Below are 24,290 nucleotides of genomic sequence, written 5' to 3'. Positions count from 1 at the left end.
AGCATTGCTAAGTGGTCATGTGACTGGGTGGGCATGGCCAATTTAGCAGTCCAAACAATACATACAAATTAAACTTTAATTTGTTATGCTCCTGGAGGTGGGAAGCAGGTTAGTGAAGGGATGTGGCTGCCTTGGGGTGGGTATGAGGGACTTCAGTTTGTCTGTTTGTGTGTGTGTCTCCCCTACCTCCCTCGTCCTCTCTCTCTCTCTGGAAGCCAGAGAGGCAAAAAATGGGCCCGGTTTTGGACTCCAGAGGCCTCCTCGCATCCTATTTTTGACTTCTCTGGCCTCCAAAAGGCAGGTGCGGGCTGGTGGGTAGGTGGGGCGATGTGGGCGGGGCAACCTCATGGCCCCATGTGGGCCGGATTAATGGCTTCAGTGAGCGATACGTGGCCCTGAGATAGAGGTTTCCTTCACCTTTCCCACAGTTAAATACCAGTATTCAAATGACAACAGAACTGTCCTATCATGCGTATATGCTTATTTGTTTGTTTGTTTATTTTTATGATTCCTGAATCAGCCATCTCCCTATGGGTAGGGACTCTGTACAATAAAATGTCAGAATATAAAATCAGCGTATAAAATTAAAATGTTAGAATTGAAAATTAGAAGTTTTTAGAAGAAGGCAAGAATAATTAGGCACTGTTAAATATCAATTAAAAATGTGAAGTGAGGGCCTAAGGGGATCAACCAACTCCATGCCTGCATGCTCCTTTGGACTCCACACCTAGAGCCATGTTTTAAATCCTTTTAGGAGGGCCAGGAGAGTGAGGCCCTCTCTCACCTCATTGGGGAGAATATTCCACAGAGTAGGGACAATGGCAGAGAAGCCTCTCTATCTAGACCCCATCAGTTAGCATTTTTTTAACTGATGGGGCCCACAGCATACCTTCCTGTTCTGACCCCCTTCCTCCTTTGCCCACACAGAGCACACACTCCAGAACAGTACAAGGGAACAAGGTTTATTGCACAAACAAACAGAAGGTTCCGTGGCAGTAAACCACCAAGACAAAACTCACAAAAACAAAACACGAAAGCAGCTATCCAGCTTGCTAGAATTCCAGACTAGAACTTCTGGCATAAGTCCTCTGTTGACTGCTGCAAAGGGCGTATGCACAGTCAACCCTTTTTATAACCTGGAGAGGAGCCTCCTGATCAGCAGCTGAGAGCTCTTATCGCTGATAATTACGCCCACGCTCCTTGCATCTATGGGCGCGGCGGTAACGAGCGTCCAGGAACTCCCTGCTCAGTTCTGACTCACTGTCTCGTGACTCCTCCCCGCTGCTCCAAGGCATGGCATCGGGAGCCCCCCTCCTCTGGCTCTCACCGCTGCTCCATGCCTCAGGCGCCCCCTGGTGGCCGACCAGACTCTCCGATCCCTGCTCAGCGTCGGAACCCTGTCCAGGGTCCCCCACCTCCTCTGGAACCGACTCATAGGGACCCTCACTCTCGGAGTCTGGTGGCAGCGGCAACGGCGCCTGCTGGGCCACAACACCTTCCATACTTGACTAGGTGGAATGGACTGATATAATGGGATGGAGGTCCTTCCATAGATAGTCTGGTTCACAACTAACACCTTGAATTAAATGTAGAAGCAAACTAGCATCCAATGCACATCCAATACAGATCATGGAGCAGAGGTATTACATGTGCCCTTCTTTGCTCACCTAATGTAGCTTATGTGGCTGTGCCAGAGGAAGATTACAGATACTTTTCAAGGGTAATCCCAGGTAGAGCATGTTGCAATAGTCTAAATAGGCATGGGTAACTGAGCAGAAAACTTGCTCAACCACCTTTCCCCAAAAGGGGAGGTGGGAGATTGGACGAAAGTTGTCCAGAATGGTAGGATCCAACAATAGCTTCTTGAGTAGCAGTACATCAATGCCTCTTAACAGGAGCTGGAAACACCATTCCAACAATGATATATTCACCATTGCTTGGATTCATCCATATGACACCTGCTAGACAACCTTAACAACCATGGTGGCACAGTGATTAGAATGCAGTACTGCAGGCTACGTCTGCTGACTGCCAGCTGACTGCAGTTTGGCAGTTCGAATCTCACTGGCTCAAGGTGGACTCAGGCTTCCATCCTTCCAAGATAAAATGAGGACCCGGATTGCTGGGGCAATATGCTGATTCCTTAAACTGTAAACTGTTTAGAGAAGGCTGTGAAGCACTGTAAGCAGTATTTATGCATAAGTGTTATTGCTATTAATCAGCCAGAAGGGGCATGGATCTAATGCACAGGTGGTGGTGTTTGCATTCTTTAGGATCCTGTTCCTTCTTTAGGTCCAAGAGAATCAAACTGTTCCCAGATAACTGGATAAGTCTGCTCCCAGGCATCTCCACAGAACTTACACAATCCATTGTTATCCATTTTATACCTTTTTTATCCTATGGATTTTAAAAATATGTCTAGTATGGTTGGAGTTGGGAAGAATGAGGCTAAACTAACTCCTTGCTAAGCAAGATTCAAGTTCAATATCTAGTTGTCTGATCAAGCTGGGGAAGGGTCCACCTTATAATGTCAGAACCAGATGTTTCTAATTAGGTAACAAAGAACTGAAATGGTGAGCTTAGCGCAGGGGTGTCCAAACTTGGGAACTTTAAGACTTGTGGACTTCAACTTCCAAAATTCCACAGCCAGCCATGCTGGCTGGGGAATTCTGGGAATTGAAGTCCACAAGTCTTAAAGTTCTCAAGTTTGGACATCCCTGGCTTAGCGTGTACCAATATCTATGAAATCTATGAAAAAACAAGTTTGCAAGTCAAAAAATTAGCAACAGGGACTAATTCTAAATATAGCTCGCCCCCCCCTCTCTCTGTCTGTCTCTCTCTCTCTCTCTCTCTCTCTCTCAACAGCTAATTAGTAAAAGTTATAAAAAGGACTTTGGCTTATTTAGAAGAATCATTCAGCCCTCAAAAGACACTTTCATTAGCTAGCTCAGCTTAGTTAATAAAAGAAATATTATCCTGCTGAGATTGATCTGAAAAAGCACTCAAGGAGAGGAAAGGTCAAACTGACTTTAAATTTGAGAGAGAAATTAACAACAATTCTCTTCTTTACCAAGGCTTTAATGCACACTCTGTCTATCTCTATTTATCTCTCTCTCTCCTCCTACACACACATACATACACAGAAGTTCTTTATTGATCCAGCTTCTGTAGCACTGACTGTACACGCATAGCTTCAGAATGACAAATTTGAGCTGAACACTGGTAGAGGGTTCTGAATGCAGTGGTTTACATCCACCCTCTCTACCACAAGGGACACAAGAATCTACCCTGACTAATCACAAATTACATGGAATTTGACTTTTGATCCACTCTGCTTTGCCTAATTCGCTTTAAGAGCAGGTAGGCTTTTGTTCCCTCATCTTCAAAAGAAGAACAGATCTTCTATCTTAATCTAAACTGAGACTTTCATTTCTGTGCCTATGCTTTCCCCCAGGCATAATTATTGTCCCAGACCCATAAAGAACACATTTCTTGTGCTATTCCCCAGTGATTTGTGTTGCAATTGCCTGGAAAGTAATTGAAATTTAAATCTAAAACATGTTTTATTATTTGTGACAACTATTGTACATCCCTTGTATTATTCGTCATGTTCCTGATTCTCTCATAGGTTACAGTGCCCAAATTCCAAAGAATTGAAATGGGGTTTTTCTCTTGGTCCCACCAAGCTTAATAGCATTTTCTCTAGAAAATTATTTTTGCCCCTTTCTGATAACTAGTTACAATTCTTTCTGCAGGTCATTCAATTTATTCAAAATCACTAACCAACTGGATGATCTCTTGACAGACGACCATTTTGTCATAGAACTCAATTCCATATTCATCTGTTTTAAGACATTGTACAGTTCCACTGTTGATAGATTTTATATCATTGTGAGTTTCTCTGAGTATTGGTATAACAATTGAAAGACAACACATATATATTCACAATTTTTAAAACAATAAATATGCATTCCCAACCCCTCTACTGCCATGATACTAGAAAAAAACCTTTTATTTTCCATATTTTTCTAGCATTTGATATATCAAGATTCCAAAGATGAATACAAATTAGCACCCTTGTATATACAAAGAGAATATAGTTTTTAATCTGGTGGAGGATCAAATTAGATATTTCAATGCAATAGGATTTGTAAATAAAAACCCACAAATATATGTGTCTTATTGATTTTGAGGAAGAGGCATACATTTTTTTCTTGATAAAAAAAAGTATATAAAAAGTACACAGGACACAATAGATGACAAATAATTTCAAGTTATTGATAAAGATTGTAGCTACCAGTAAGAATACATCTCATGAAACTGGACTTTCCTTTCAAAAGGAAGATGAATATATACCGAGTTGTTTCAATTATTGCATGATATTATTAGTATGATTGGTTTGTTGAAGGTGAATTTGATTGGGTTTTGCTGAGAGTGAGTACTATTTAATACCACTTAAGAATTATAAAGGCTTGCATTGTAAGATGCAGTTAGACCTGAAAATTATTAAATATTATTACTATTATGCTTTCATAGTTAATAAAAATTCCAACAACATTGTGAATTGAAAAGCAATATGGCAGAGTGCATTCCTCTCAATATTGAGCAGTTGTAGACTGATCCCACTACTTAGAAACAAGGAATGTGTCAGGGTTACAAGTAACACCCCCAATGAAATAAGACTCCAAGGCTCAAAATTCCACTTTATTAGAGATGTCATATTGGCACATCTGGAAGATCCGAATCTGAAAGCTTCCAGGTTTTCCTCACCCAAATGAAAGTCCAAGTTCCTACCCAGCACCCACAAGTCCATCACATGTCCCAATCAGACACCATCCCAACTGGAGATGCCTCCCAGTCACACCCCTCTAGGTGCATGCCCTTGACTCTCTGAGAAAGGAATGTTATTATGACTATATAGCTCCCGTACTCCATATAATCCCACTTCCTGTTTCCTCACAGCATTAAATGTGGCAGGCCTGAAGGGCCAAATGCAAAAGATGGTTCCCAAGCCTGACAGGAGTCTATAGCATCTTTTTTTTTAAAGGGAGACTGGTGATAGGGGAAGAAAATACGTTCATATTTCAATTAGCAGTCTGATGATTTCCTTGGAATCTTCAATACGGAAGCTGGCACTTGGAATCATTTTCATAAATTAGAGGGCAGCAACATTAGTATTTCATTTGCATTTAATTAATATAATTAATTTCGCATTGTGGAACATACTGGTCCACAGCTGGCAAATTTATTGCACTGCCCCCAAGTTTCTCTTCTGAATATGAGAAAAAACCCTACAATTTTTGTGCTGGAAATGGATATGCAACCTAGAAATAACTATGCGACTTAGGTATCAATAAGAGACATTTTTTATTTCTATTTATTTTATTTGTTAGATTTATATGCCCTCCTGTTCTTCCCCTCCTCCGTCCGGTAATGAACGCCGACACAGGCGTTTGCCACTCTTTATTTACAGTAATTATAATCCTGTTGGCTGAAAGCCCAAACACGACTCACAGGCAAGACGTTGGCAGCAACCCAGACTCCGACAGATACAGACAAGAGCTTCTCCAGATTGTTACGAATGGTTGTGTCCTGCAAAAGGACTCCTCCCAAAGTCTCTTCTTATATACGCTCTTGGGAGGGGCCAAGTCACAACCACCTGGGCTTGATTATCTCTTATGAGTCTGTCTCCGTAACTGCTGCCTCCATTTCTCCACCCTCCATTGCCTGGCGTCAGGGACCAACTCCCTTTGATCTTCCCCACTGCTCCATGCCTCAGGCGTCTCCTGGTGGCCAACCAGCCTCTCTGGTTCCTGCTCTGAGTCTGAACCCTGCCCAGGGTCCTCCACATCTTCCATAGCCGACTCATAGGGTTCGTCACTATCTGAGTCCCTCAGCAGCTCCAACGGATCCTGTTGGACCACAACACTCTCCCATCTGATCTAGAGGCAATTCTATAGGGATGGTTTCTATGATGAAGAGGGCAGAGGTGGGTTGCTCCTGGTTCGGCCCGGATCAGGTGAACGGGTAATGGTGGCAGCGGGATGCTCCGCCCACCCGCCTGGATGCTTCTGTGCATGCTCAGAACTGTCATACATGCACATGTGCACACACACAAGCAAACCAGTAGTAAAAAAAATGGAAACCCACAACTGGAAAATGGTTGTTCACTTTCTGTTCAATTAATCAATCAAAACTGGACCCTGAAAGACTATCAGTTTGATACATATAATTTGTAAAGCTATACTTAGACCAACGCAAAGGCAAAGATGAAAATATCCAAGCTTTATAGTCAGTTTTAGAAGAAAGAACTAGCTAGAGCAGTGATGGCAAACCTTTTTTGGCTCGCGTGCCACAAGTGGGGGGAGCGCAGGGGGGTCGAGTGCGGGCGTGCCGCACCCATAATGCAACACGTGACACCCCCCCATTTTTACATGTTTTTTTCGCCCTCCCCAGGCTCCAGAGGCTTTATAGGAGCCTGGGGAGGGCGAAAAGAGCCTCCCCCGACCCCCCGGAGGCCCTCCGGAGGCTTCAGGGACTGTCCGGAGGCTTCCCTGAAGCCTTCGGAGCGCTTAAAACCACCCTCCGAGCAAACCGGAAGTGACTTCCAGGTTGCTCGGAGGGTCGTTTTAAGCGTTCCGAAGGCTTCAGGGACGGTCCCTGAAGCCTCCGGGGGGGCAGGGAGGCTCTTTTCACCCTCCCCAGGCTCCTATAAAGCCTCTGGAGCCTGGGGAAGGCGAAAAATAGCTTTTAAAAAGGTGAACTCAGTTGGCCAGCGTGCGCATGCGCGCTGGCCAGCTGACAGGGCAGCGCCTCGCGTGCTCTGACAAATGGCTCCGCGTGCCACTTGTGGCACGCGTGCCATAGGTTCGCCATCACGGAGCTAGAGAAAGAAATATGAAGTTTCATTTCACATTATAACAAAATCCTGGGCTTCCTATGATAACATCAGAAGGCTCATAGGATTCTTCAATATACATTTCTCTCACACACAAAATCTCCCAGGATTGCATGGCTCAGTGGGAGTGTAAAAGGAAAGAATGAGAGGCAGAAAGGATCTAAAGGATTCTCAGCAGTCATCTTACCCTCAAACATTTTAAACGTTTAAACCATCTGAAAAAATGGTGAATTGAAAACAGCTCTGCTAAAAGTGGAGCTGCTGCCAACTGCGGTGGAATGAAGAGCTGCTAATTAGACAGGCTCTTTGTAATTCCTCTCCAGACATAAAGAGGATGGGAGAACATCCACAAGTGCTCCAGAAAGTTGAAGTGACTGCAAGACAGTGATCTCTGGTGGGCTTAGTATTTGGGGAGGGGATAGCCCTCTTGCTCAAAACAAGGCCAGCACTTTTAAAAAGAGTTTGCATGCTTCATTTTCTCATCATTTTCATAAATTCCTTGATAACTTCTTTTTATTATTGCATCCAAACTTTTGGATTGACAAGTCTGAAAATACCAAGTGAGCTTCCTTCAATTTTTTGTAGAAGTTTTAAATAGAAATTGAATGACATTTATTTTTTTGAAGAAACAGTAAAAGGTGATTAGAACATTTTAGAGAATTTGTAAAGTTACAAATAGTCTGAATAGTAGAGAGTAAGATTTTGGAATTAAATATTAGAATTAATTATTAAGTATTAGAATACTTCCTATGGAAAAATGCTTTTGTTTTGAATTCTTAAAAAAATTATCTGACGAAACTTTGAAGGTTGAACAGCAAGGAACTAAAAATTACAATGAAGGGACAAGAATACTTACATTTGACTTGCTAACACAGAATGAAGCAAAATATTATAATATAATATGCACTATAATCATTTAAAGGGATATACAAAGTGAGTGATCAGGATAACTTTCAAGGATTTACAAACTTTGAACAATTTTGTGAGAAGAGACAAGGAAAAAAATTAAAATATATCAAGTCTAGGACATTATTTAAATAGATTTGTTAAAAGTAAATAGAAAAAAATGTAAAGTCGATTTATTTGATCAATATTAAAAGAGGCATTAGATTATTGCTGATAAGGAATGAATCAAAAGGCTTTTGGATTTGGGGATAGTTAAGAATGAGATATGGGAAGAAGAGGGCATTTGTTGTATTTTAAAAGAAGGTGATAAATTATTAAAATTGTTTATTGCTTTACTACCTTTTCTTTTTTCAATTTGTTTGTGGTTTTTTTCTTTTCTGCACTTTCTATTTGTTCTTAATCTGATTTTTTTTTAGTTTGTCTTAGTTTTTATCTTTGAAATTTTAATTTTTAATAAATTATTATTGAAAATGTTTAAACACGTGAATATGTTTAAACCAGCTATAGAACTCATACAAATGCATTCCCTTTTCTTATGAACTTTACAAAGTCACTACATCTGATGGGCAACTAGGATGCTATAAATATACGATAGATAAATAAATAAGAACATTTTCCCAAGCATTTTTCCTGCTTTAATTCTGCCAGCATTTGATATCAAAGTAATCTGAGCATGTGAGATAAACTAGATAAACTATCTCCTGCCAGAGATATGTCCACTAACAAATTAGAGGTGCATGTCTGCAATCATTAGAATGAAGCCAGGTATCTTCTGTAATTAAAAATTACTTTGTCACTGCTTCCCCTTTATACATATAGGATATGTTTATACTTGTTCTCAACTTTCTCTTAACTTTTTTTAATTGGATGCACCTCATTCTTTTAACCCAATGTTATGCCATCACCTCTGAACTATTGCTACCACTGGCCCAAAGGTTCTGCAGCAGATGAGAAAACTACAGGTAGCATCCGTATAGTTCTTTTCATATATTATGAAAAACAAAGACAAAATGTTAGAAATTGTAGGAGTATATCAGAGTATATAGAAGGCTTAACTTCACAAGGATGATTAGATTACCTCTAAATCAGGAGTCCCAAACCTGTGGGCTGCGGCCCACTAGGGGGTTTTGAGGAGTTCGCAACTGGGCTGTGGGAATGGCTGACAAGCGCATGTGAGCGCATGCATATCTTCACTTGCGAGCAAGCATGTGTGCACACACCACATTTGCAGCTTGCACAACCCATCCCCTTCCCACCTGCCAGTCTGCAAAGCTGAAATTTTGTAGAGCTCTGCTCTAAACTGATCAAAGTATGTTGAAACTCTGCAATAAATTGAACTTCTAATAGAAAATGCTTATATAAATCGCATGAAAAGATATTCCTGCAGGAGATTCATTAAGTAAATAATGATTGGTTTTCTTTGAGGACTGACAAAATGGATCTTTGGGGACATAAATTGTCATTTTACCTGATCTCATAAATGGTAAAATCAATGTTCATAATCAATGCACATATAATTTGATGTACTTATATCAGCACGAGTCAATTGTCATTTCTATATTAGTGACTTATACCATCCTCACAGCTATCATTGAAGTGATATAAATCGTGTCTGCATTATTGTTATTACAAATCACAAGACATGACCAGAAACTCAATATATCTTTGGTTCTCTCTTCAAAGAATAAGCCTGCACAAAGAAACTTTCACTTTACCTGCAGTATTTGTTCATTTACTTCAGATTTTTTTTTTTAATGTCCACCTGTTCATTTAAGCCTTTTACTTCAGAATTAGATTTGTTTTTAGAATTGAGCTACAATTCCATTAATTCCATTCTATTAATTAATTGCAAAATCCCTTTTGGCAATTTATTTAAATTATAGATAATTATCTCAAACTGGCAGATAAAAAATCGCCATTACATTTTGCCAAAAATTGAAATAGAATAGAAATAGAAACTTCTCGTCAAGACATTTTCAAACACAGTTCACGGAAGTTTAGCTTTTGTGCCTGATGTGGATAAAATAGGTTTGAATAGAGAAGGCATTGGTGTCTTTTTTTGACAAGATGGATTATATTTTGGTAGGAAATGCATTTACTAGGAAATACTGATAGCTTTTCTGTAATATATATATATATTAATATATCATATTATTTCTTCATTTTAGTAGTTAAGGAACTTTCTGCATCATTACATTATTTGTATAATTTTTAAAAAAGTGAAAAAATCTGCAACTGTTTTCCTGTAAAAAATTGTGATAGCTATCTTTTCTTGTCCAAGAAGGGAGAGGTCCATGTAGAAGCAGTTTCTTCTTTCCTACAATACAGGAGCTGTCAAGATAGTAACAACCCAACTCTAGATCCTTACATATTTACATGTCCAGAAATGAGGAGAACCATAATTTATTATTTCTCATTTCTCAAGCATTTGCACAGGATAGCATGGAATACACATAAAAATGTAGATATTAAGCCACTTCAGGTAGTCCTCATTTAGTTTGTTCAGTTCTCAGTTACAACACTAATGAAAAATAACTTTCTGTCCAATCCTTGCATTTACAACTCCTCCATCTGTAAAGCAAAAGAAAGGTGAAGTAAGATAATAACCACGGTTTCAGATTTATTTAGTGATCCTTTGACTTAATCACCAAGTTGTGGGTCCCAATTATGATAATTATGGCACCCCACCTGGTATTTCAATAATGTAGATCCCCATATTAGTCAGTGCCTTACATATGTAAAGAAAATTGTTATGAATGAACAAAAACATTATCACTTTGTGGTAGTTTCCCCAGGGGTGGGTTCTGGCTTCTGTTACTGCTGGTTTGCTCAGGGATGCGTTTTGGGCAAGCACACTTGATGTGCACACGCACATGTGCAGTAGTAAAAAAATTGCTTCTGTACATGCGCAGAAGCAAAAAACAAGATAGAACCAGTTCTGGGGTGTGACTGGCCGAGTTACTACCTATTCGACCGAACCGGTCCAAACCGGTAGGAGCCCACCTCTGTAGTGCAGTGACGTGCGGTGAGGTTTATGGCTGGTGAGGCTGGTGACATCATCAGGAAGGCGGGGAATGGGACCACGTGTGCAGGAGGCTGAGGCCTCAGCCTCCTGCACACGTGGTCCCATTCCCCGCCTTCCTGAGTCAACATGAAGGGAACCGCGGAGTGAGAGCTGTGGGACCGCAGAGCGTGCTCCGCAGTCCCCTTCATGTTGACTCAGGAAGGCAGGGAATCGGACCACGTGTGCCTTTTCCCTTTTTTTCTTTTCATAATGAGAGCGGTGAGGCTCTGCCTCCCCTGCCTCCCCCGACTGCACGTCCCTGGTAGTGCCCTATCTAATAGGTGCTGATAGAGCTTTGATGAGATATAACGTTTCTCCCTTAGCCATCTGGCTTTTCTCCACCCTAAAAGAGTGGTTTAAAATGCCTTCGGTACCTGTAGCACCTGTAGTACTGTAATTATCTCTGTAAGTTTGCTGGAAGAATGAAAGAATAAAGTCCCAAATAATATGTCAAAACGATAAATAATGCTTAAATTCAGTGTAAATGAATGTAGGCTCAGAGACATCTGTTATTTGTCTCTTTATAGATGTTTCTATTTTTCTTCCTGGGTTAAAGATCCTTTGGCTAAAGATCTGAAAAGGCATTCTTCGTTACCTTTGATAATATATTCTTTTTATTGCTATTTTTTCATGTTCCTGAACATAACAAAGCAAAACACTTGCATTCAATGCTACATGCCAGGTTATTGAATATTCTTCAGCTTGCTGCATTTTGTATGTTTTACATCTTCTTGGGGGTCTTGAAAGAACCAAAAGTTTAGGATGAGCGGTGACCTCAACTTCTGTAGTAAAGTTTAATGACTTTTCTTTTCTCAAATTATACTATTATGTTTGGGAGTATAAATCAGGGGGGAACGCCCTGGTTATTAGTAAATGGGGATACAAGGGGATGGATGTAGATAACTACAAGGGTGTCTCAAAGATAGGATCAAAAACATAATGATGGGCTTTGATATTGAGATTGAGGTACCATTCATTTTTACATATATTGCACATTACATGAGTAATAAATAGAAGACAGCTTGTGTAAGGTAAAAGTTCCCCTCGTACATATGTGCTAGTTGTTCCCGACTCTACAAGGTGGTGCTCATCTCCATTTCATATCCAAAGAGCTAATGCTGTTTGAAGTAATCTCAGAACGTTTAATCATAGGGCCAGCATGACTAAATGCTGAAGGCACATGGAACGCTGTTACCTTCCCACCAAAGCTGGTCCCTATTTTTCCGCTCACTCTGTTATGCAGCACTAGGGAATTGAACCACAGAACTGCTGACCTTTATGATCGACAAGCTTAACATCTTAGCCTGAGCCACCACGTCCCAGTTTGCGTGGTTTAGTAATTAAGGAAGTACAACTCTAGGATAGGAGAAATTGGGATATATTTCTGGATGTCCTAATCTACAAAAAAACCCAATGGCTCCCTAGGACACACCATCTACTGGAAAAAACACACACACCAAACACTACTTAAACGCACAATCCCATCACCACCCTGCACAGATCAACTCTGTAGCCAAGACCCTCATCTCCAGAACCAAACGCCTAGCTGACAAAGACCACCTGAAAATTGAATTACACACTCTCACAAAAGTATTAATCTCCAACGGATTCCAAAGAAAAACAATTACCAACCTAATCCAAAGGGAGACTACCCTCAAAAACCAAGACACAGAACAGGACAACGGCATCGCCCTCCTCCCTTACATCAAAGGCACCACAGATAAATCAGCAAAATTCTCCACAAGCACAATATCAAGGCAGCCTTCAGCACTGACCAAAAAATAGCCAACACCTTAAGAAACCCCAAAGACAAAATCCAGCTAGAAAACCAAGGAGTCTGCGAAATACCATGCAAAATCTGCCCTGCCACATACATTGGGCAAACTAATAGAAGAATAAATGCACGCATCGCAGAACACAAGAACGCAGTCAGAAAACAAGAAAAAACTTCCTCCCTTTTCCAGCACCTTAAAACAACAGGACATGAAATTCATTTTGAAGGAACCAAATTAATCTCCAAAACAGAACACTTCAACAAGAGAATAATTATGGAAGCCATTGAAATAGAAAAACACCCCCACAACATCAATAAACATGATAATTCCTCCTGCCTACCAGACATCTGGAAACCAGCCCTAGTCAACAAACGAGCCCCACCCACCACCCAGGTCGTTACAACACAAAAGAACAACGGACACATAGCCAGCATCTCAGCCACATAGGATGATACGAAACAGCTGACCAATCTACAAACATCAACTCCATCTACCAATCAGGATGCAACTACACAGCCAATCAACCCACTTACAGCAACAAAGCCAGCACTCCACACACCCTGTGGATTTATAGAAAGACGACAGCTCCGATCATGCCTTACTCACACAAGCACGAAGCCGAAAACACCAGCCTGAAGATGGTGAGTGGGATAATATATATATTATTCCCCTATATTTGGTTTTAAATTATTTGTAAGCTGCCCAGAGTCATTGAGAGTGACTGGGTGTCCTTATAAATCTTTCAAATAAATAAATAAAGTTAACTCTTAGATATGATAAGTTTATTGACTGACCTTCTGTTCTGTTTCAAGTTTTCTGATACACATACATAAATACAGTATTCAAAATTGACAGATTTCCTACAGTTGTTGATAGATAACAATAGACAGCAATGAGTTAAAAGAGTTTATCTATTTTAAATATTTATCATATTTAAGAAGCATTCATACCCCACACAACTTGCCTGAAGAGAGCCAAATGCAGTCGAAGAAGCAAGAGCATAGTCCAAATCCCTTCCACAAGTAGGTAGTCAGTTGGTCCAATGGTCAAGAGTCACCAACAAGATGCAAGGGCTGGAAAGCCAAACCGTTGTCTCCAATGAAGACTGCAAGCAAAACAGCTATCTATATCTTTGTAGCGAACTGACTGCAATTATGCATGCTTACCCTTTCATGATCATTTCTCAGATCACTTCTGGATGTACCTAAACCTCGGCTTAGGAGTTGTGTGTCATCATCGGACTGGTCCAACTACACAGGAGATTCCTCTGGTCATCATCTGGTATTAAGTCCTGGCTTTTTTTAAATTCCTGTGTCTGACCAATCTAAAGCACAGATTCAGCTGGAGCAAATATTGTCATATTCCAGGCCAGAGTTAAACTCTGAACCATGGCTTAATCTTATATCTTCAGCTCAGTCTACTGCCTAGAGTTGCCACTGTGGTGATAAAATAAAATAAAAAGGTGGTTTTGATGTTAACTGTCCCCCATGGGATAGAAATCTAACACATAAATAAATTGTGCAGGATCTTGTTGATAAAAGATTGATGAGTGGGCAGTGGCACAAATATCTTGCATCCCACTACACTTCCTTTCCAACATGCTGATACTTGTGCCTTGTACCTTAATGTTGCTTTCATTTCTTCTGGCATTTGTCACTGAAACCACTAAAGTACCGGTAGGATCCCAGACAAAGATAGCATTCAACACAGATTTTGCAGAAAGAGGGTATTTCATGACTTAATAAAAGAAATTTAAATAGTCACTAGCTACACAGTTATATTAAAACATATCCTGTGATTCTTAAGAAATGCTTAAGATACTTATTTGATCATAGCTATACACCAGTGAATTATTATTATTTTTTAAAAAAAATAATGTGGTTCTCACTCTATATTCTCTTAGAAAGCAATTGCACTCTCTCCCAAGGGACATAAAGGAATGTATTATAAAGTTCCATTTCTAAACTTAGAAATTCATTTTACTGAACTTTGCTTTAAAGCAAAAAATAAGGTAAAACTACCTTATTCTATTTCATTATGAAACTAAAATAAGACAAACATTCTTTGCATCTGTTAGCCTTTCCATGGTTTTTCTGAGTTGGCATTACAAATGGCCATAACATAGGATTCTTATATTATTTGCATTCATGCAACAGCTTTCAGCAGTTCAGGTAAAACCCCAGGGCTACATTGAAACAGATCATTGTGTTTGAAATACATGTTTTGTATGTTCAGCCCATAGTTTACTTTATAGTTTAATGTAGTCTGCAGTCTGACAGGAGAAAAAATAATTCAGTAACTGCAATATCCTCAGAGAATGCAGCCAGAAAAAGAATAACGGTTATTCTAGCTAAAACATAAATGTCAAAATAGATTGTGGGTATCGAAACCCAAGATAATAAATAATCTATTGACTTCCTTTATTGTGAAAGGCAAATACCATGTTCAAGGCAAATAGCATGCATGCATGCATGTATGTATGTTTGGCTGCATATTATCTGTCTCCCATGACAGAATTCTGGTGCTAAAGCAATCTATCTCTCATTGTTATAGAAATAGGATTCTCTAATCTGACGCTTTAAAAATGCATTGGATTTCAACCTCATTAATGTTTAATTAATTAATTGATAATGAAGGGCAGAGTTCTCTTATCTTTATTATATCTCCCCCACCCACTTACTGTAGTACATTTTCTAATGAGAGAAGAATCCTTGCATAAAAAGGTATTGCTAGGAATACTTTCATTTTTTAAAATCACAATAATTTAGAACAACCGATGTGTTTCTTATCATATTATATTATGATTAATGTTATAAGAGGGAGACAGTTTGCTGAAGTGATTAATGCCTCAAGGTAGAACCCAGGAGTTTATAGGTTCTAGCCCTGCCTTGGGCACACAGCCAGCTTGGTGATATTGGCCAATCACTTTATTTCAGCCCAAAGAAGGAGGCAATGGCAAACCATTTCTGAAAAATGTGCCAAGAAAACTGCAGGGATTTATCCAGGTCGTTCCCAAGAGTTGGACATGACTGAATGGATGAAAAATAATTATGAGAATTTCTGCTGCAATAGAATGAGCAAATGAATGGATAAATAGATAAATTCAGGAAGGGAAGGAGGGAAGACGGGAGGAAGGGAGGGAGGGAGGGAGAGAAGGAAGGAAGGAAGGCAGGAGAAAGGGAGGGAGAGAAGGAAGAAAGGAAGGCAGGAGAAAGGGAGGGAGGGAGGGAGAGAAGGAAGGAAGAAAGGGGGGAGGGAGGGAGAAAGGAAGGGAGAAGGCTGTTTTCTGGCTATTTTTCTTCTGCTGCTGGTAATGTTGACTTTGGAGCAGAGGAAGTTTTCATCTGCTAAATTATATCATTGGTCTGTTTAATCTGGCATCTTTGATATTAATTGGCCGAGGTTCTCCAGATTTAGGATATACTATATTTTTCAGAGTATAAGATGCACCCACCCCTTCACCAAAATGGCTGTGCATACTCTTATGGAGGCTTTCAGAGAGCTCCTAGGGTCTGGGGAGAGCAGAAATGGGCAAAAGGCAGGCCATTGTTTGCTCAATCTTGCCCCCCCCCCCCGCCAGGAGCACTCTATAAGCTTCCATAAAGTATGCATGCAATTTTTTGACATAAAATGGGCCTTTTTGGGTCCTTTTGCCCCTACCCCCCACCCCAGGAGCACTCTGCAAGCCCCCCGGCTATTCATGCCTTTTAAAAAAAAACGGGGCCGTTTTCATGAAAAACGGGTCATTTTGGGGAGGTTTGCAGAGTGCAAAAACTTTTTTTTCCTTTTGGAAAGCTCTTTATTGATGAGAATTACATTCATCAAGTGCTGTGCCAGCAGAAATAAAGTCTTAGGTGCTGCAGATTGTCAGTCACGTGGATAAATACATCTGGAAACATCTATCTACCTACCTACTCTCTCTCCCTACCTACCTACTGTATTTCTCCCTCTCTTTCTCCCTCTCTTTCTCGTTCTCTCTCTCTCTCCCTCTCCCTTTATCTACCTTCCTACCTAACTACCTAACTACTCTCTCTCTCTCTCTCTCCCTACCTACCTACTGTATTTCTCTCTCTTTCTCTCCCTCTCTTTCCCTCTATCTACCTACCTTTTTTAAAAAAATTGCCTCTTCAAAACCTTGGTGCGTCTTATACTCTGATGCGTCTTATACTCTGAAAAGTACGGTATTTCTTTCAATTTAACCGGAAAGCTAGGGAACACAGTTTGAAAACTTCAAGATCATGAATGTTTTTAAATGTGTGAATCTATTCTTTCTGTATTTACTTTCACCCATTTTATCTCCTCAGTTGAAACACATATTCCAGATATGATTCCATATAACTCCAGATTAGATTATGAAGTCAAATTGGCAACCTGGAGGAATACAAAATGAAATTGCTTCCCTATCAGGCTAGAAAATTGCACTAATATATCTATATAAGTAATTACGAGTTAAGCTTTAATTGAAAGAGATTTTAGATAAAGATGAAACACTTCTACTTTGTGCTAATGCATTTCTAAAATTAAGGATATGGAAGGAAATAGCTTATAAGTGCTTTAGAATGTAGAAAGTTATAAGGGAGAAGTGGATGGGTGAAGAGAAGAAAGTGATTGCTTTGCAAGGTCATTTAAAGGGCTCTCTTGGAATTACTGATGGAAAAGTAAATATGAATTCAGCAGCTTATGATTTTCAGTTCTGAATTATTGAGATGCAAAAGTTGAACTGTAATGAAAAATTGAGCAAAATAATGAGAAAAAGAAACCTAAATCAAGCATTAAACATTTTATATAAATGACCAAGGAGCACATTGGAAAAGTTAATGGATGTTTAGTGCATGCATGTAGAAAAAAGGTATTGTATTTTTTTTCTTGCTAGATGAATAAAAAGAAAACATAAAATCAGGTGTAGAAATTACTGATTAGCCAGGAGTTTCCACTGTTAATTTAAATTCAGGAAAACACCATGGGACATTGATCTTATTCCACTGAGTTCATTTCCAGAAAAGTCATCTTGAATGCAGCAAACATTTGTGCTATTGCATCTATAAACAGATACCAGTAAAAAAGGATATTTAAATAGAAGAAAATCCAGATATATCAGCTCAGAATAGATGTCCTTTCAAAATCAAGTAGACTCTCAACATAGTGATATAATATTCATATTTTAGTGTCCTTACATATTCTAGATTATGCTGTGACCATTCAGTCCCTTTTGCTTAAACAGAGGGTATTCTGACCCCCTCTTCGTACACCAAAGCACTCCAAGACAAGAATTACTGCTAGACGATTTATTCACAGTAAATTAACACACTGATTAGACCTTGGCAGCAATCCAGACTTCCAAGATAAGAAACAGGCGAGAGCTTCTCCAGCATTGATAATTCAATTGAATCCTGCAACCAGCCTCCAGGAAGTCCCTCCTTTTATACAATCTTGAGAGGAGCCTAATTACAACCACCTGGGTCGAATTATCTTCTGTATCTACATCTATCAGCCCTTCGTTGCCGGGCACCTCAGAACCGGTAGTAAAAAAAATTGAATCCCACTACTGTTAACAATGGCAACCGGGGACTGCCAGAATTGCAATCACATTGTCATGTGATAAGGACAATTGTCATGGCATTGTCATATGATGTTGCATTTAATGACTATACTACTTAGCAATGGAAATTCTGGTCCCAATTACACAACAGTATAATTGACACAAAGTTATACAAAAGGTACATAGAGATTACTCCCAGAGGAATAATTCATATATTTATTATACAATATATTCTGATTCAGAAATCTATCTTTTGATGCAATTGATATTTTTAAGGGACATACTAGCAGTTTATATTACATAGTTAAATAAGATTTGTCATTGTGATTATTCATGATATGTATATGACTCAACTGAGCTGCTTGTATTAATATTTTTCATTTGGATTTCTTGTTAAATCAGATAGAATGATTTGGTGGAATTTGAAATAATATTGTGGCCTAGAATGCTATTATACACTTATAAATATGATATGAAATGAAATCTGCTTTGATTTGACGTACTTGAGACAGTTGTATAAAGGCTGGAACTTTTTACAATTAAGAGAAGGACTTTGTCTCTTGTTCCTCTGATTGCTGTTGTCCACTTTAAGAAATATGTATGATGAATCAGAAAAGTTCCTATTTTTGATGAACAATTTTTGATTTTATAAGTTCATTATTAATAGTAGATTTCAGTTTTAAAGTACAGTGTAAAGCAAGTTTGGAGTTTTAAAATTTAATGTTCTGGGGATTAGTTTAGCAAATATGTTAGTGGAATATACAGGATTGAGCAGAATATTCTAGAAAATATTCTGGAAATTTTCTGACACAAATGTCCTATTTGCAAAGGACATTTACAAAAAAATATTCTGTAAAAACCACAATTCTTATCTGTACATTAAGTTTAGAAGCTGCTAATTTGATAGACAGGTCGCTAGCAAGAGATGTAGGTAGTGCATGAGACATAATGCTTGACTCACTTTCAAACTTGGTAAATCATATTGATTCCTTGGAATAATTTCACTTGAGAGGTCTCTTAGGAAACATGTGACATTATGGAAGAGGGCTAAATCATTCTAAGTGATTCAGTTGAGTACAGGATTCTGGATTCATCCAAATCATTAATATAAAATTGATTTGTTTAATATATCTCAAACAAGTTTCTTTTTATCTCAAGGAGAAGAGATAGCTGAGTTTTTTTTAAAACAAAGACTTAAGTGTGCGTGCGTGCGTGCGTGCGTGTGTGTATATGAAGAAAGCTACAAAACTCCAGGTAATTGGCAAAAGGATCTGCAGTCCATAGATGAAAAAGTCATTCTTCCTTGCCCCATTCCATCTGTTATTAGACGTACTGCAATAATGTCTTCATATACAGAAGAAAAATAAATCCATTTCAAGTTTTCTTTCAGTTGCAGCTTTAATCTGAGTCCATCTTCACATCAGTTTACAAAAGAAAAGTTGGCATAAAAATACCAAACCCTTAGTGTCCTTTTTGCCACAAACATACCTTTATCTGCTCTTTTTCCAATGTGTGTTTGGTTCTTATTTTCATATTTTTGTGTACACTGTTCCTTAGCACAATGAGGGGGTTTTTTTTTGCATGCAAGGAAGGAAATTACAACTGTGTTGATATTTTTTAAACGTGCATCCTTTCATCATATACACATTCAGAATCATCTTTTTAAGTAGGACGGATATGAATTTGTCAATTTGTATACAAAACTTACGTAGCATAATTTCCCCCCCTCCTATATCTAATTCTAAATGTGGACTTTATCATACAAGTCTTGGGAACTTGGACCAGTTTGTTCATTTGAATAAAAATAGAAATAATTTAATCATATTGCCTAATACTTGAAGTTATTCCTAATAGTTGCTGATATTCCCAGGCAGATGCAAAGTAGACAAATAAGTAGCTAGAGAGATGGTAGATATTTAATCTGTTATTGTTAAATAATGAGAGATTCACTGCAGGCAAATAAATATTTACAATCTCAGTAAATTTGTACTTATTCATGAATATGAATGTGTTTTTACTACATTGCTTTCAGCATTATTGAGATGTTCAAAATAGTAGAATCTTATGGGTATATCTTTACTACAACTAGGATAAAAAAATTTATTTTCATGGCCTATGGACAATTCTTTGTTCAAGATCTGTCATACTCACTTTTTACCCAGCTACGATTTCCATTGGTTTCTGGAAATTGAATTTAAATCTGAATTAGAAAAGCATTTTTAATTCTGTGTGTGTTTCCTGTCCTGATCTGCAATTTGATAGCATCTTTACACCTTATTTTAATTCCTATTTTAGATACTTTTAGATAGGGCAGTTTTGTGCTATTCATTCATCTACATAACATTCAAAATATACAGGTAATCCTCGACTTACCACAGTTCACTTAGTGACTGTTTGAAGTTACAGCAGCACTGAAAGATGTGGACTTATGACAGTTTTTCCCAATTAAGACCACTGCATGATGATGATTACATTCAAATGCTTGACAACCAACCCACATTTGTGACAGTTGCAGTGTCCCGGGGTCAAATCACCTTTTATAACCTTCTGACAAGCAAAGTCAATTGGCAAGCCAGATTCACTTAACAACCGTGTGACTAATTTAACAACTGCAATGATTCACTTAACAATCATAACATGAAAAGTCGTAAAATGGGGCAAAACTCACTTAACAAATTTCCTCACTGAGTAACATCAATTTTGGGCTCAGTTGTGGTTGTAAGTTGAGAGCTACCTGTACCCCAGCATGACTTTATTCAAATTACATTTTTTTTGCCAATTGTTACATTATTTCCTGAATTATTTTTAACTTAAAATAAATGTATGCCCTTGAGAAATTTTCTTGGGTAAGTGATGTGTTTTAGATGAGTGATGTGTTTTAGATAAGTGATGTGATTTATTTTAATGGAAACATTTTGCTTCACATTTATGGTTTCAGTATAATTCATGCAGAAGGCGATCATTTGTCTAACAAGTTACTCTCTGATTTGTTCACACAGCTGCAGTCTGTGATTGTGACTGCTGTTTTAAAGATTACTGTTCTTTCTGCCTTGCCAGTATTTATCTTGTTACTGAATTCCTAGTTTCACAGGATCTGCTAAATTGTAGCCTAATGATCCGTTTCAAACGCCCTACTTCTTCAGATGACTAATTAACTCTGTCCCACAAGTGGTTTAGAAAAAAAAATTCCTTTCAGACTATGAAACTTATAACATTCTGAAATGAAAATTACAGCTTAGTGTCAAATTATTATGAATCTCGCCTTTTCTCTTCTTTTCATCTGGAATCTGCTTCTTCTGGAATTACATACTTTGGGCTTAATGCGTAGCATGATTCCTTTTTTATTGTCCCTAATTGTATACAAGCAGAGGAAGGCTTATTTCTTTGATCTCCAGCATACTTGAATTAAAACAACATCCATGGCTGATCTTGAAAGGGGCTATCCAGCTCTTGTTAGAAAATTCTACTACTCTACTGCCTGGTTCCCCTTATATTTTATTCCTCTCGCATCGAGCTTTGCTACCAAGGCCAATTTCATCTCTTATGTTATAATGGTGCATTTCACCCAATTCACCATCTACCAAGCAATGGATGGAGACATGCCAAGTCATTTTTTATTTTGCAAGACTTTGACAGTGATCGCTGAGAGCAGACTGTAGTTTTATACCATGGAAGTTTCTCACATGAAAGTGAGAAACATGAAAACTCTTAGGACATCTGAAACAAGCCTTAGTGTCCGAATAACTGTCAAAATCCCTAACAATTAATTTAAAAACAGAAACCCACATCTTGTGAGTGAACTAAATCCTGAGAAAAGGGGATGGAGAGCAATAGCACTTAGACTTATATACTGCTTTACAGGCTTTGCAGCCCTCTCTAAGCAGTTTACAGAGTCAGCATACTGTCCCCAACAATTTGGCTCCTCATTTTACCCACCTCGGAAGGATGGAAGGCTGAGTCAACCTTGAACCTGGTGAGATTTGAACTGCCAAATTGCAGGCAGGTGGCAGTCAGCAGAAGTTGCCTGCAGTACTGCACTCTAACCACTATGCCACCGTGGCTCATTTCCCGCAGTATTATCTCACATTAGCTTCAGGGATATACCAGAAGTGCTGAATAGGTATAGTTCCAGGCCTAAAGAGAACCTGGGAGAGGTACTTTTGGAATTGTCTTCCTCTGACCTCATCTCTCTCCTATTTTGATTTTGTATTAATAATGATAATTCTTTCTCATTTTCATTCTACACAACAATGACACCTCTTGGATTTTTAAATTTCCACCAGCCAATCTGCATCATAACAGTATTGAATTACTGGTCACTTAGTCAAATTTGCAGATGTCACAACACAAGTAATTTTAAATAAAATATTTTTACATGGGATAAAGTACAGATCCCTTAGCTAACCATATACTATTTTGGGGAATAGCCTATGAAAATACCTGAGCAGGGATCAATGCATCCCATACCCTTGTTTCAAATTGGTGGCATGCTCTCAAGAGCAGCATCAGATTAACTTCAGAAGTTTCCAATAACACAACTCTTCTGCTTAAATAGTTGTATGGTGAAGTATTTCAGGAGAAGAGTATTCCACGCCTCTGCTCACAATAGAATCCCTTATGCCACCAGGCTTAATTTTGGGCTTGGACAACCTGGAACTACACCACCTAAGGGCTCACCTAAGCATAGTACACAAAATTGTCTGCTATAATGTCTTACCTGTCAACGACTACTTCAACTTCAACCTCAATAACACATGGGCAAACACTAGATACAAACTCAAGGTAAATTGCTCCAAAATCAGTTGCAGAAAATACGACTTCAGCAACAGAGTGGTCAACGCCTGGAATGCTCTACCTGACCCTGTTGTTACATTCTCAAGCCCCCACAGCTTCAACCTTAAATTGTCTACCATGGACCTCTCCCATTCCTAAGACATCCATAAAGGGGGGTACATAAGCGCACCAGCGTGCCTACCATCCCTGTCCTACTGTCCCCATTTATTTGTACCCATTTTCTTTGTTCATGTCCATGTATACTTATACCTGTTATCTTGTACATGTTTGACAAACTAAATAAATGACTAATAAATAAATAAAGTTGGTTGGCTCCACATGAATGTTATACTGTAACAGTTACTGCTACACAAGTGACAATAGGTTTTGACAATAGAAATATTTTGTTTTGAATAGAATAACAGAGTTGAAGGAGATCTTGGAGGTCTTCTGGTCCAACCCCCTGCTTAGGCAGGAAACCCTATACCATTTCAGACAAATGGATATCCAACATTTTCTTTAAAACATCCAGTGTTGGAGCATTTACAACTTCTGGAGGCGAGTTGTTCCATTGATTAATTTTTCTAACTGTCAGGAAATTTCTCTTTAATTCTAGCTTGCTTCTCTCCATAATTAGTTTCCACCCATTGCTTCTTATCCTACCCTCAGGTGCTTTGGAGAATAGCTTGACTTCCTCTTCTTTGTGGCAGACCCTGAAACGGTCAGATTTAAAATTCATCAGGATAGAATAAAGTAAGAATCGTGAATTATTGAATCAGGAATATAAAGAGAGACTTGCTAAATCTGATAACATGCTCATTTATTCCAATGTTCTGTAGGTTAATCAGATGTTCATAAAAAGCTCATATAACAACTTTTTTGCCTATAGTTCACTTTCCTCAAGTAAAGTATTCATGAGGAACATGGAGTATTTATGGACTATCGAGTGTTCATGGACATATTTATGTAGACTTTATTAATGGGATAATATATAACCTATTATTTCAATCCACTTTTATTTCAAGGTTGTTTTTTTTTAGGGAAAACAAATTATTTTGTTAACAACTGCTTTTATCTTATTGGTTTCTAATATCTAAAAGCATGTATTCTTGGCTAATGCTAATCCAATAAATGTTCACATGATTGTGAAAAACCAGGTATTAATAAGATGATTTTCAGGAATATTATATAAAAATTATGTCTTCCCATTAAAATTAGTTCATGTTCTTATTTCAAAAATTATTTATTAGAAAAATTATTCTTATTAATATAGTTTTTGGTTCTACAAAGCTTTGGAGCCTAATGTTTATAATGAATTATTTTATTATTGTATTA

General features: G+C 38.5%; 1 protein-coding gene across 1 annotated transcript in view; it reads right to left on the bottom strand.

Annotated features, from left to right (window-relative positions):
* FAT1 (FAT atypical cadherin 1) overlaps positions 1-24,290 on the bottom strand; it is a 489,274-nt gene that overhangs the window by 285,868 nt on the left and 179,116 nt on the right. The window lies entirely within an intron of this gene.

The sequence above is a fragment of the Natrix helvetica genome (assembly GCF_964273705.1).
Source record: "Natrix helvetica genome assembly, chromosome: 7".
NCBI classification, from domain to species: Eukaryota; Metazoa; Chordata; class Lepidosauria; order Squamata; family Natricidae; genus Natrix; species Natrix helvetica.
Note: the sequence above shows the minus strand (reverse complement) of the source record. Positions and strands in the feature narration are given on the sequence as shown.